The 12,154-nt window shown below is 49.3% G+C and overlaps 1 protein-coding gene across 2 annotated transcripts in view; it reads left to right on the forward strand.

Annotated features, from left to right (window-relative positions):
- Nucleotides 1–12,154, forward strand: part of NLGN2 (neuroligin 2) — a 68,874-nt gene that overhangs the window by 14,423 nt on the left and 42,297 nt on the right. The window lies entirely within an intron of this gene.

Consider the following 12,154-nt stretch of genomic DNA (forward strand, 5'->3'; position numbering starts at 1 on the left):
ACAGCGTTTCCGTGCGCTGCTCTGGTTCACCAGAAGCGGCTTAGTCATGCCGGCCACATGACCCGGAAAAACTGCCTGCGGACAAACGCCTGCTCCTTCGGCCAGTAAAGCGAGATGAGCGCTGCAACCCCAGAGTCGTCCGCAACTGGACTTAACGGTCAGGGGTCCCTTTACCTTTACACAAGGGTTACGCAAGTTCAACATTAGCTCACTTTATCAGACACCTTTCCCAACACCTCTTAAGTCCCCATCACCCAAAGAACAGTCAAACTCTTGACATCTCCTTGCCCTCAGGACTTTTCTGGAGATGGGCTTTCAGAACACCTGACTTGCTCAACTGCCGGTCTCGGAATGAGGAGAGTTGGTTAAAGTATGGATTTTCTACGAATTTATAAAGCTAGATTTCTTCCCTGTGCTTTCAAGTCGAAAGGATACATTCAGGCATAATATTTGCAACGTGTAACAACTATAAAGATGTGTTTTCCCCATTTTCATTTCCATAACAAAAAGAATGGGGGAAATTCTTAATTTATTTAGGAGCCCACTATGAGCAGATGAATAAATTGGCAGGATTTTAACCTCACTTGTCATGTAAGAAGTACTATGGATAATCTGGATAGATTCAAAATATAGATTGTGAAATAATATGGAGTTGAAAATGTTGTCAATAGAACCCATGGAGGGGACGAAGTCTTGAGATTCAGAAAAATCTCTCTTTATGTATATGTATTTGATATATATATAGTTAAATAAAAATGATTTCCAAAAAAATAAGAAGAAAATAGGGACCTCCTATTTAATAATGTGCAGCTTAACATACATAAAAACATAATAAAACGTTAAACGTTAAAAAGCTTCCCCATACAAGGCTGTCTTCAGATGACTTCTAAAGGTTGTATAGTTACAGTGAGGGGGGGGGGGAGTATTTGATCCCCTGCTAAATTTGCCCGTTTGCCCTCTGACAAAGAAATGACCAGTCCATAATTTTAATGGTAGGTTTACTGTAGCTGTGAGAGACAGAATAACAACAGGAAAAACCCCCAGAAACCCCAGAAGACAAAAGTCAGAAATTGGTGTGCATTATATAATGAGTGAAATAAGTATTTGATCCCCTGTCAACCAGCCAGACGTCAGGCTACCTGGTATCCCCCAAACTGGATCTCCTTGGCTCGGGGGTCCCATAACCCCATACCCTCTTCGCTGAGAATAGGAACGTCCTGATCGCCGAAGAATGGATGCTTTTGAATTCTGGTGCTGGAGGAGACATTTGAGAGTCCCATGGACTGCAAGAAGATCAAACCTCTCCATTCTGAAGGAAATCAGCCCTGAGTGCTCACTGGAAGGACAGATCCTGAAGCTGAGGCTCCAAGACTTTGGCCACCTCCTGAGAAGAGAAGACTCCCTGGAAAAGACCCTGATGTTGGGAAAGATGGAGGGCACAAGGAGAAGGGGACGACGGAGGACGAGATGGTGGGACAGTGTTCTCGAAGCTACCAGCATGAGTTTGACCAAACTGCGGGAGGCAGTGGAAGACAGGAGGGCCTGGCGTGATCTGGTCCAGGGGGTCACTAAGAGGCGGACACCACTAAACGACTCAACAACAACAAATCGGCCACCTGCGACCAAGTGAAGATCCCCGGGCGCCCATCCTACCGTCTCCACCATCTTGCGGATCCTTGGATCTGGACTGTTTCCGCTCACTCGTACCCCCGTCCCGTAGAATTCCATCAGCTATATTTTCTCTGCACAATTGGAACGAATTTCCAGAACCAAAACGCTTTTTCTGCGCAGCCTGAGAAGGTGTCCTCGCCCTTAAGAAAAAGAGGTTGGGACGGGCCAATATATACCGTATTTTTCCATGTATAAGACGATAGTTTCCCCCCTAAAAACGAATGTCAAAAATTAGGGGCCGGATAGATATACACGGATAGCGTCGAGGGTGGACTGGCAATTGGTCTTGAATGGGGTAACTGTGACCCTGAAGGACCAGGTGCGCAGCCTGGGAGTCATTTTGGACTCACTGCTGTCCATGGAGGCGGAGGTTAATTCTGTGTCCAGGGCAGCTGTCTACCAGCTCCACCTGGTACGCAGGCTAAGACCCTAGCTGCCCGCGAACTGTCTCGCCAGAGTGGTGCATGCTCTAGTTATCTCCCGCTTGGACTACTGCAATGCGCTCTACGTGGGGCTACCTTTGAAGGTGACCCGGAAACTGTAACTAATCCAGAATGCGGCAGCCAGACTGTGGACTGGGAGCGGCCCCTGAGACCACATAACACCGGTCCTGAGAGATCTGCATTGGCTCCCAGTACGTTTTCGAGCACAATTCAAAGTGTTGGTGCTGACCTTTAAAGCCCTAAACGGTCTCGGTCCTGTATACCTGAAGGAGCATCTCCACCCCCATCGTCCAGCCCGGACGCTGAGGTCCATCGCCGAGGGCCTTCTGGCGGTTCCCTCATTGCGAGAAGTGAGGCTACAGGGAACCAGACAGAGGGCCTTCTCGGTAGTGGCACCCGCCCTGTGGAACGCCCTTCCAGCAGATGTCAAAGAGATAAACAATTACCTGACATTGAGAAGACATCTGAAGGCAGCCCTGTTTAGGGAAGTTTTTAATATTTAATGCTGTATTGTTTTTAATACTTGATTGGGAGCTGCCCAGAGTGGCTGGGGAAACTCAGCCAGATGGGCGGGGTATAAATAAATTATTATTATTATTATTATTATTATTATTATTATTGGTTGTCGCCCCAAAAATCGGGGGTGTCTTATAGGCGAAAAAATATGGTATGTGGGCTGTCCCTGGATCAAGAGACTTTTCTTCACATTCTCAAAGCTCCTAACCTAGCTCAGCGTTGTCGTCTGAGGTAGCCATAATAATAATAATAATAATAATAATAATAATAATAATAATAATAACAATAATTTATTATTTGTACCACCCCATTTGGCTGGGTTTCCCAGCCACTCCAGAAGCGAGAATCAATCACGGCCAGTCCATCGTTTGAAAAAATAATACTTTACAGCCTCCTGGCCCCCAAAATGGCGACTGTAACCTTGGTTTTAGGAGCCATTTGGCGCCTAGATTATACATCTGAGTTTCTAACCCTGCTTCTGAGGTTCCTGTGTATTGTGGTGGGCTTAATATCTCAGATGGCTTAATATCTCACGGTCGTTTGGGGGTAAAGACTGCTACCGGCATGCTTCTCTAGAAATTAAGATTGTAAGCAGAGCCTTATGGATCAGGCTTATCTTAGTCCAGCATTCTGTCCTCACAGTGGCCAACCGGGTGCCCATCGTAGGAAACTCGCCTTCAGGATTCGAACACAAGACCCGCTCTCCCCTCTTGTGGGTTCTGGCAACTGGGATTCGGGAACATTTCTGCCTCAATCCACAGAGGCAGAGAGCGTTCAGACAGCTGAACCTCCGGCGCTTAGTGAATTCTTTTTTGAAAATAAAAATAAAAAATAAATCCAGCAAGCTTTTTAGTTGAATTCTGGTTTTACAGTTTCAGCTCGTTTTTATTTTCATTGCCCTGAGTTTTTTCCAGAGACGGCTACGTTTAATCGGGATGCGAATTTGCCTAAATAGATAAATAGGTACAGCGTTGCCCTGGGCTCCTTTGGGAGGGAGGGAGGGCGAGAACAGAAATTTAATAAAGAAATAAAATAAAACGGGCCTCTATCTCAACCGTGTCAGCGCAGCCAGGCTTCCATCAGCCCGAGGATTACACTGGCTGGGTGCTGTAGTCCTAAACAGCTGGAAGGCAACAGGCTGGGATTTGGCTAACGCATGTAAGAAATAATATTATTACAATTATGTATGTATTGCATTTATATCCCACCTTTTCCCTCTGAAGATCTCAAAGCAGCACAGGCAGGGTTCTCCCCTCCCTCATTACAACGGCCCTGTGAGGTTGTTGTTGTTTAGTCGTTTAGTCGTGTCCACCTCTTAGTGACCCCCTGGACCAGAGCACGCCAGGCCCTCCTGTCTTCCACTGCCTCCCGCAGTTTGGTCAAACTCATGCTGGTAGCTTCGAGAACACTGTCCCACCATCTCGTCCTCCGTCGTCCCCTTCTCCTTGCGCCCTCCATCTTTCCCAACATCAGGGTCTTTTCCAGGGAGTCTTCTCTTCTCCTGAGGTGGCCAAAGTCTTGGAGCCTCAGCTTCAGGATCTGTCCTTCCAGTGAGCACTCAGGGCTGATTTCCTTCAGAATGGATAGGTTTGATCTTCTTGCAGTCCATGGGACTCTCAAGAGTCTCCTCCAGCACCAGAATTCAAAAGCATCCATTCTTCGGCCATCAGCCTTCTTTGTGGTCCAGCTCTCACTTCCATACATCACTACTGGGAAAACCATGGCTTTAACTATTCGGACCATTGTTGGCAAGGTGATGTCTCTGCTACCCTGTGATGTAGACTAGGCTAAGAGAGTGGAAGTGTCGGGCACAGCTTCATAGCCAAGTAAGAGTAACAACAAGAACAACAACAAATATTATTTATACCCCGCCCTCCCCGGCCAGAGCTGGGCTCAGGGCGGCTAACACCAGTAAAATTACAGTAAAAACATAATAGGGGGGGAAAACCACCAATTGAAAATACAGATTAAAATGCATTTTAAAATGCAGCCTCATTTTAAAAGCAGCCCATAGATCAAGACCATATGGGGCGGGAAACATAAGGGTCAGACCGAGTCCAAACCAAAGGCCAGGCGGAACAGCTCTGTCTTGCAGTCCCTGTGGAAAGATGTCAAGTCCCGCAGGGCCCTAGTCTCTTGTGACAGAGCGTTCCACCAAGTCGGGGCCAGTGCTGAAAAGGCCCTGGCCCTAGTTGAGACCAATCTAACCACCTTGTGACCTGGGACCTCCAAAGTGTTGTCATTTGTGGACCTCTCCGCGGGGCGTACCAGGAGAGGCGGTCCCGTAGGTACGTGAGTCCTAGGCCATGTCGAAGTAGGGGGACTTCACCCCTGGTCTGCCCCATGCCCCAGTCGAGCGCTCTAACCACTATGCCACACTGCCTCTCATCAAGCACTGGAGGCTTTCTCATGGGAAGGGAGCTGGTTGGACCAAGGTGCCTCTGGCAAAGGCGAGCTGGTCAGGTAGTCAGTGGCTCTAAAAGGCGAATAATAATAATTAGCAGTAATAATTAGCATTTATATAGTGCTTTCGAAACGCAGAAAGGTTGGTATTGTTATAATTTGCCCGGTTATTCTTCATAATCATGCTGGTTGTGCAGTGGGGATGAAGTGTCTTGATGTGTTTTTTCGCGGGGAGGGGGAATCGTTTGAACCCACCGATGATGCCTTTGTTTCCACGCTGCTGACGAGGCGAAAACCAGTAAGTGAATTGTAGAATTCACTGAAAATGCAGGAATCCCAGCGAAAGCATCCGTGACACATGGCCACGTGACCTCTGTTTAAAAGCCTCTAGCGAAGGAGAACCCAAGGGAGACCGCTCCATTACGGTCAGAAAGTCCTTCCTCCTGTTCTGTCGGGATCTCCTTGCTTGTCATTTGAATCGACTCGGATCCTGCCCTATGGAGCAGGAGAAAGCAAGCTTGCTCCGTCTTCCTTATGTCAGCCATGAGATATTTGGTGAGATATTTTGGCGCTGTGGGTTAAACCACAGAGCCTAGGGCTTGCCGATCAGAAGGTCGGCGGTTCGAATCCCTGCGACGGGGTGAGCTCCCGTTGCTCGGTCCCTGCTCCTGCCAACCTAGCAGTTCGAAAGCACGTCCAAGTGCAAGTAGATAAATAGGTACCACTCCAGCGGGAAGGTAAACGGCGTTTCCGTGCGCTGCTCTGGTTCGCCAGAAGCGGCTTAGTCCTGCTGGCCACATGACCCGGAAGCTGTACGCCGGCTCCCTCGGCCAGTAAAGCGAGATGAGCGCCACAACCCCAGAATCGGCCATGACTGGACCTAATGGTCAGGGGTCCCTTTACCTTTACCTTTATCTATCTCCACTCAGTCTCCTCTTTCCCAGGCTAAACATACCCAGTTACTTCAACCGTTCCTCATCAGGCTCAGTTTCCAGACTCAGTGCTTTCCATCAGCTTCGGCCAGTGGCCCAGGTACACCCCTATCTGGACAGGGATAATAATAGTAATAATAATAATAATAATAATAATAATAATAATAATTTATTTATACCCCACCCTTCCTGGTTCAAAAACCGGGCTCAGGGCGGCTAATGACAAATTTAAAGCACTTAATTGTAAAAGCAGCATAAAATACAGTCTAAAAACATGAATAACAATAAAATTCAAAGTTCAGAAATCAATTTAGGGGAAATCCATCTAATAAATGTTAGATAATCACCAGGGCTAGCTGGCTGAATTTCACTACTTGGCCAGTGAAAAGGCCAGGGGAGAATTAGTTGTGGGGTCTCAGAGCGGGTGATCTTCATAAAAGGGGAGGGGGAGGGAAGAGAAGGGAAAATAAAAGATCAGGCTGAATTCAAATTAAAAGCCCAGGCGGAATAGCTCTGTCTTACAGGCCCTGCGGAAGGAGGTTATATCCTGCAGGGCCCTGGTCTCCTGGGACAGAGCATTCCACCAGGTCGGAGCCACCACTGAGAAGGCCCTGGCGGAGGATAGCCTGACTACTGTTGCCTATGCTCTGGTAACCTGAAAGTTAGATGCCTGCAATGCGTTCTACATAGGGCTGCATTTGGAAACTTCAGTTAGTGCAGAATTCAGCATCTGGGTTGCTCACCAGAGCAAGACAGTTTGAGCATATTTCACTGATCCTGGTCCAACTGCACTGGCTACCAATTAGTTTCCGGGTCCAATTCAAAGTGCTGGTTTTGACCTATAAAGCCTTAAACGGCTCAGGACCGCAATACCTCAAGGACCTCCTCTTCCCATAATAACCTGCCCGGACCCTGAGATCATCTTCTGAGGCCCTCGAGAAGTCCTGAGGGTAGCAACACGAGAACGGGGCCTTCTCTGCAGTGGCTCCCCGTTTGTGGAATGCTCTCTCCAGGAAAGTTTGCCTGGTGCCTTCATTATACAGCTTTAGGCATCAGGCAAAAACGTTCCTTTTTCTCCAGGAATTTGGTTGATCTTCTTGACATCCAACACACTTTTAGAATGTGGTTCTTTTTGGGGGGGTTTTAAATTGGTTTATTGATACCCAGCTCTACCTCTCTTTTAAATCAGAACCAGTGAAGGCGGTGAAGGTCCTGTGTGAGTGTCTGGAGGCGGTTGGAGGATGGATGGCGGCTAATGGATTGAGGTTGAATCCTGACAAGACAGAAGTACTGTTTTGGGGAAACAGGGGGCGGGCGGGTGTGGGGGACTCCCTGGTCCTGAATGGGGTAACTGTGGCCCCGAAGGACCAGGTGCGCAGCCTGGGAGTCATTTTGGACTCACCGCTGTCCATGGAGGCACAGGTCAATTCTGTGTCCAGGGCAGCTGTCTACCAGCTCCATCTGGTACACAGGATGAGACCCTCCCTGCCCGCAGACTGTCTCACCAGAGTGGTGCATGCACTAGTTATCTCCCGCTTGGACTACTGCCATGCGCTCTACGTGGGTTTACCTTTGAAGGTGACTCGGAAACTACAACTAATCCAGAATGCGGCAGCCAGACTGGGGACTGGGAGTGGCCGCTGAGACCATATAACACCGGTCTTGAAAGACCTACATTGGCTCCCAGTACGTTTCCGAGCACAATTCAAAGTGTTGGTGCTGACCTTTAAAGCCCTAAACGGCCTCGGTCCAGTATACCTGAAGGAGCGTCTCCACCCCCATCGTTCTGCCCGGACACGGAGGTCCAGCGCCGAGGGCCTTCTGGCGGTTCCCTCATTGCGAGAAGCAAAGCTACAGGGAACCAGGCAGAGGGCCTTCTCGGTAGTGGCGCCCGCCCTGTGGAACGCCCTTCCAGCAGATGTCAAAGAGATAAACAACTACCTGACATTCAGAAGACATCTTAAGGCAGCCCTGTTCAGGGAAGTTTTTAACGTGTGATATTTTACTGTATTTTTGGTTTTTATGGAAGCCGCCCAGAGTGGCTGGGGAGGCCCAGCCAGATGGGCGGGGTATAAATAAATTATTATTATTATTATTATTATTATTATTATTATTATTATTATTATTATTTTGGTTTGATTTTATATGTTGTGCTCTTGTTGTGAACCGACCTGAGACCTCCGGATATAGGGCGGTGCGTAAGTTGAGTAAATAAAAGAAAAAAATCATTTTGGTCACCCTCCTCTGCACACCCTTTTGTTTGCCCACATCCTTCTTAAACTGTGGCACCCAGAACTGGATCCAGGACTCCAGTTGTGGTCTGGCCAAGGCAGAACAGGCAGCCCTGTTCAGGGAAGTTTTTAATGTGTGATATCTTAGTTTATTTTTGGTCTTTGTGGCTGGGGAAACCCAGCCAGATGGGCGGGGCACAAATAATAAATTATTATTATTATTATTATTATTATTATTATTATTATTATTATTCCTTCGATCGAGACTGATGCAGTCGGAATAGCGTTAGCTGTTTTTGCTGCTGCATCACACTGCCAACTCACTCTTTGACATCCGCCCCTTTGGATAGAAAGATCGTGGAATCGTGGAATTCTCTTTGTCTCTCAAAATTGGAATCGCCACCCATTCGCCCTGCCCAGGGCCGGATTTAGGTTTGATGAGGCCCTCAGCTACTGAAGGCAATGGGGCCCTTTAAATGTCCAGCTGTCCTTTGTCAACAGCAAATTGTCGCTGGTTTTTTAGTGTTGAATATATGCTATACAGTCATACCTCAGGTTACAGCCACTTCAGGTTGTTTATCAGGTTGTGGACCGCCGAAACCTGGAAGTACCGTAACGGGTTACTTCCGGGTTTCGGCAGCCGTGCATGCGCAGAAGTGCTAAACCGCGCTGTGCACATGCGCAGAAGCGTCGAATCGCAACCCGCACGTGCGCAGGCGCGGGTTGCAAACACTGCGGGTTGTGAATGTGCATCCCACACGGATCACGTTCATAACCCGAGCGTCCACTGTATGGTCATTTATGGACCTAATAGGTATCTCAAGCCATTTGCCCATGTTGCCCTGCAACCAGTCCATGCAGAATGTAGGTACCCTATATATAGAAAGGAGCAAACCCGTGATATTTTAGGGAGCAGGTGGGGCCCACGACTTACATCCTAGGAGCCTACACAACACAAAACACTGTTGCTGTCTGTAAAAAGGGTAAAAGGGACCCCTGACCATTAGGTCCGGTCGTGGACGACTCTGGGGTTGCGGCACTCATCTCGCTTTACTGGCCGAGGGAGCCGGCATACAGCTTCCGGGTCATGTAGCCAGCATGACTAAGCCGCTTCTGGCAAACCAGAGCAGCGCACGGAAACGCTGTTTACCTTCCCGCCGGAGTGGTACCTATTTATCTACTTGCACTTTGACGTGCTTTCGAACTGCTAGGTTGGCAGGAGCAGGGACCGAGCAACGGGAGCTCACCCCGCCACAGGGATTCGAACCGCCGACCTACTGATTGGCAAGTCCTAGGCTCTGTGGTTTAACCCACAGCACCACCTGTGTCCGTTGCTGTCTGTAGGTTTTATTTTATTTGTTTTTTATCTTATATTTTGGAAATGTACATCCAGTTTTTTTCCCTTTAGTTTTTTTTCGGGCCCCCAACAGAGTGGGGCCCTAAGCTATAGGTTGTTTAGTTTATACGTAAATCTGGCTGTAGCCCTCTGCCCTGGTCCCATCCACAACAAGCCTCCGCCAGAAGCCCACACATTCCTCCCTCTGGCCACCCTGACCCCTCCATCGAAGCAATGCAAGCTTGGCAGCACCCTCCAGATACGCAGGAACGCAATTCTCAACATCCCCTTGTGCCGCACACCCGCTATGCTCTCATCAGCCTCCCAGAGGGTCATGGGAGTTGTAGTCCCAGCCTGCTGGGAACTGTTAACGGAGAAATCTGAGAGCTCCCTTGGACAAGAAACAAGGACCCCAGCCAGGAAGACCAGAGCAAAACAGCAGCCAATAGGCTTGGTCTTTATTGAAGACTGTCGCAACAGGACTCCCACCTGCCACCAGGTGGAACAAGATGGAAGCCCCGGACAAAAGAGAACCCAAACTTTTATTAGCTGCTCATCCCTATGTTACACCCCCCAAACTACATCACTCATACATCACGGTCACATCATGAAAGAGGAGGTCTGGTGGCCGTAATCTGAGCATCCTGGACCCTGCCCCATGGTTCTCCTTGCCCTCCACCAAACACCCCTCAAGTGTAACAAAAAAGATCTTTACATTTCCCTGTTTCCCAGCCAAGTTCATCCCACCCTTTTGTCTTCATCTGGCTTTGTTATTTCTGGAATGGCTACCTGTCTGGCACTCAGGTATCAGGAGGCCAGGGATTATCCCTCAGGCAGAGGGGCTGCTGAGGAGCTGAGCTCACCTGTCTATATGAATTTCTGAAGTTTTCCCAGTGAGCCAGTACAGAGATCCATTGATCAGTGAATTCTTACATTTGGTGTCGTGCAGCAAAGGCCCTTTGAATAGATAGGGAGAAACTGTGATGAAGTGTTTTGTGGGGACAAATCATCAAAGTCACAAAAGCGATTGTGCTGGTTTTGGTAGTGGGCTGCATGTGCATGATATCTGCTGGAGGGGCAACCCCCCCCCAACCTATACATAAATTCCTGCAACAGCAGCAAGCCTGGAGAAGGCCGGAGTCAAGCTTCTGCGCTGCAGCAGCTGCCTCGACTTCCCCTGCGTCGAAGCGTCCGTCCGTCTGTCCGTCGGCAGTTCTGATGGCGTCGGGTTCTGGCACGCGCTCCCAGCACCGCCCCCACTTCTCTCTGGGCCTTTTGGATTCTCCCAGACGCAATTTGGTACTAATTACATGTTCCTGCCTCTAATTGCCACATTGTGAATGATAAACAAAAAACTCCAGTTTTATTTAATTAAAGACCTGGTAGAATCCACCGGGGAGAATTGGTACGGTTGGAAAAGGGGAGGCGGGGGAGAGGACGCCGCTTCTCCCAGCGCAGCGCAGAATCCCGCGGGGATCGGTTTCGGCGTGGGAAATGATCTGCGCTCCGATCTGCCCAGGGTGGAGGTTCAAGGGATGGCGTGTTTGTGTCCCCGACCCAGAATGGCTGCTTACCTGCGTGTGGTAACGCAAAAGCACACCTGGTTTGGGAAGAAATGAGAATTGAAGGAGGGCATGTCCAGGAAAGTCCATGAGGATTAAAAAGGTAAAGGTAAAGGGACCCCTGACCATTAGGTCCAGTCGTGGCCGACTCTGGGGTTGCGGCGCTCATCTCGCTTTATTGGCCGAGGGAGCCGGCGTACAGCTTCCGGGCCATGTGGCCAGCAGGACTAAGCCGCTTCTGGCAAACCAGAGCAGCGCACGGAAACGCCGTTTACCTTCCCGCCGGAGCGGTACCTATTTATCTACTTGCACTGGCGTGCTTTCGAACTGCTAGGTTGGCAGGAGCAGGGACCGAGCAACGGGAGCTCACCCCGTCATTGCGGGGATTCGAACCGCCGACCTTCTGATTGGCAAGTCCTAGGCTCTGTGGTTTAACCCACAGCGCCACCCGCGTCCACCCATGAGAATTACCTGTGGCCAAAGTGGTCTGTCCTTCCTTGAAGGTTTTTAAACAGAGGTTGGGTGGCCATGTGTCCTGGAGATTTTAGCTGAGATTCCTTCATTGCAAGGGGCTGGACTAGATGACTCGTGGGGTCCCTACGATTCTACGCTTCTTTGAATCAGAAGGTTCCCCCTACGCAGGAATCTCAGCATCCTGGACAGATGGCCGTCCGACCTTTGCTTATACATCTCCAAGGAAGGAGAGTCCTTCAATTCTTGTGGCAGTCTGTTCCACTGTCGAACAGCTCCTGCCGTCAAAAACTTCTTCCTGGTCGGATCCCTTGAATCTGTTGGTTCTCCTCCCTTGTAATGCTGGAACCAGCGGATGTTCAGAGAAGCCGAGGGTCGGGCTATTTGGGACGGATAATAGGAAGTCCTTCAGCATGTAGTTAGACGGTGGAACTCCCTGCCACAGGAGGCCACCAACTGGGATGGCTTTGAAAGAAGATTGGACCTATTTGTGGAGGGCTGGTGTTGCCTGCTGTGTTCTGCCCCCGTGGTTGGAGGCAATAAATAGTTCTGAATCCCAGTTGTGGGGAACCTCAGGAGCAGGAGAGCG

The sequence above is a fragment of the Podarcis raffonei genome, chromosome 13 (assembly GCF_027172205.1).
Source record: "Podarcis raffonei isolate rPodRaf1 chromosome 13, rPodRaf1.pri, whole genome shotgun sequence".
In the NCBI taxonomy this organism is placed as follows: domain Eukaryota; kingdom Metazoa; phylum Chordata; class Lepidosauria; order Squamata; family Lacertidae; genus Podarcis; species Podarcis raffonei.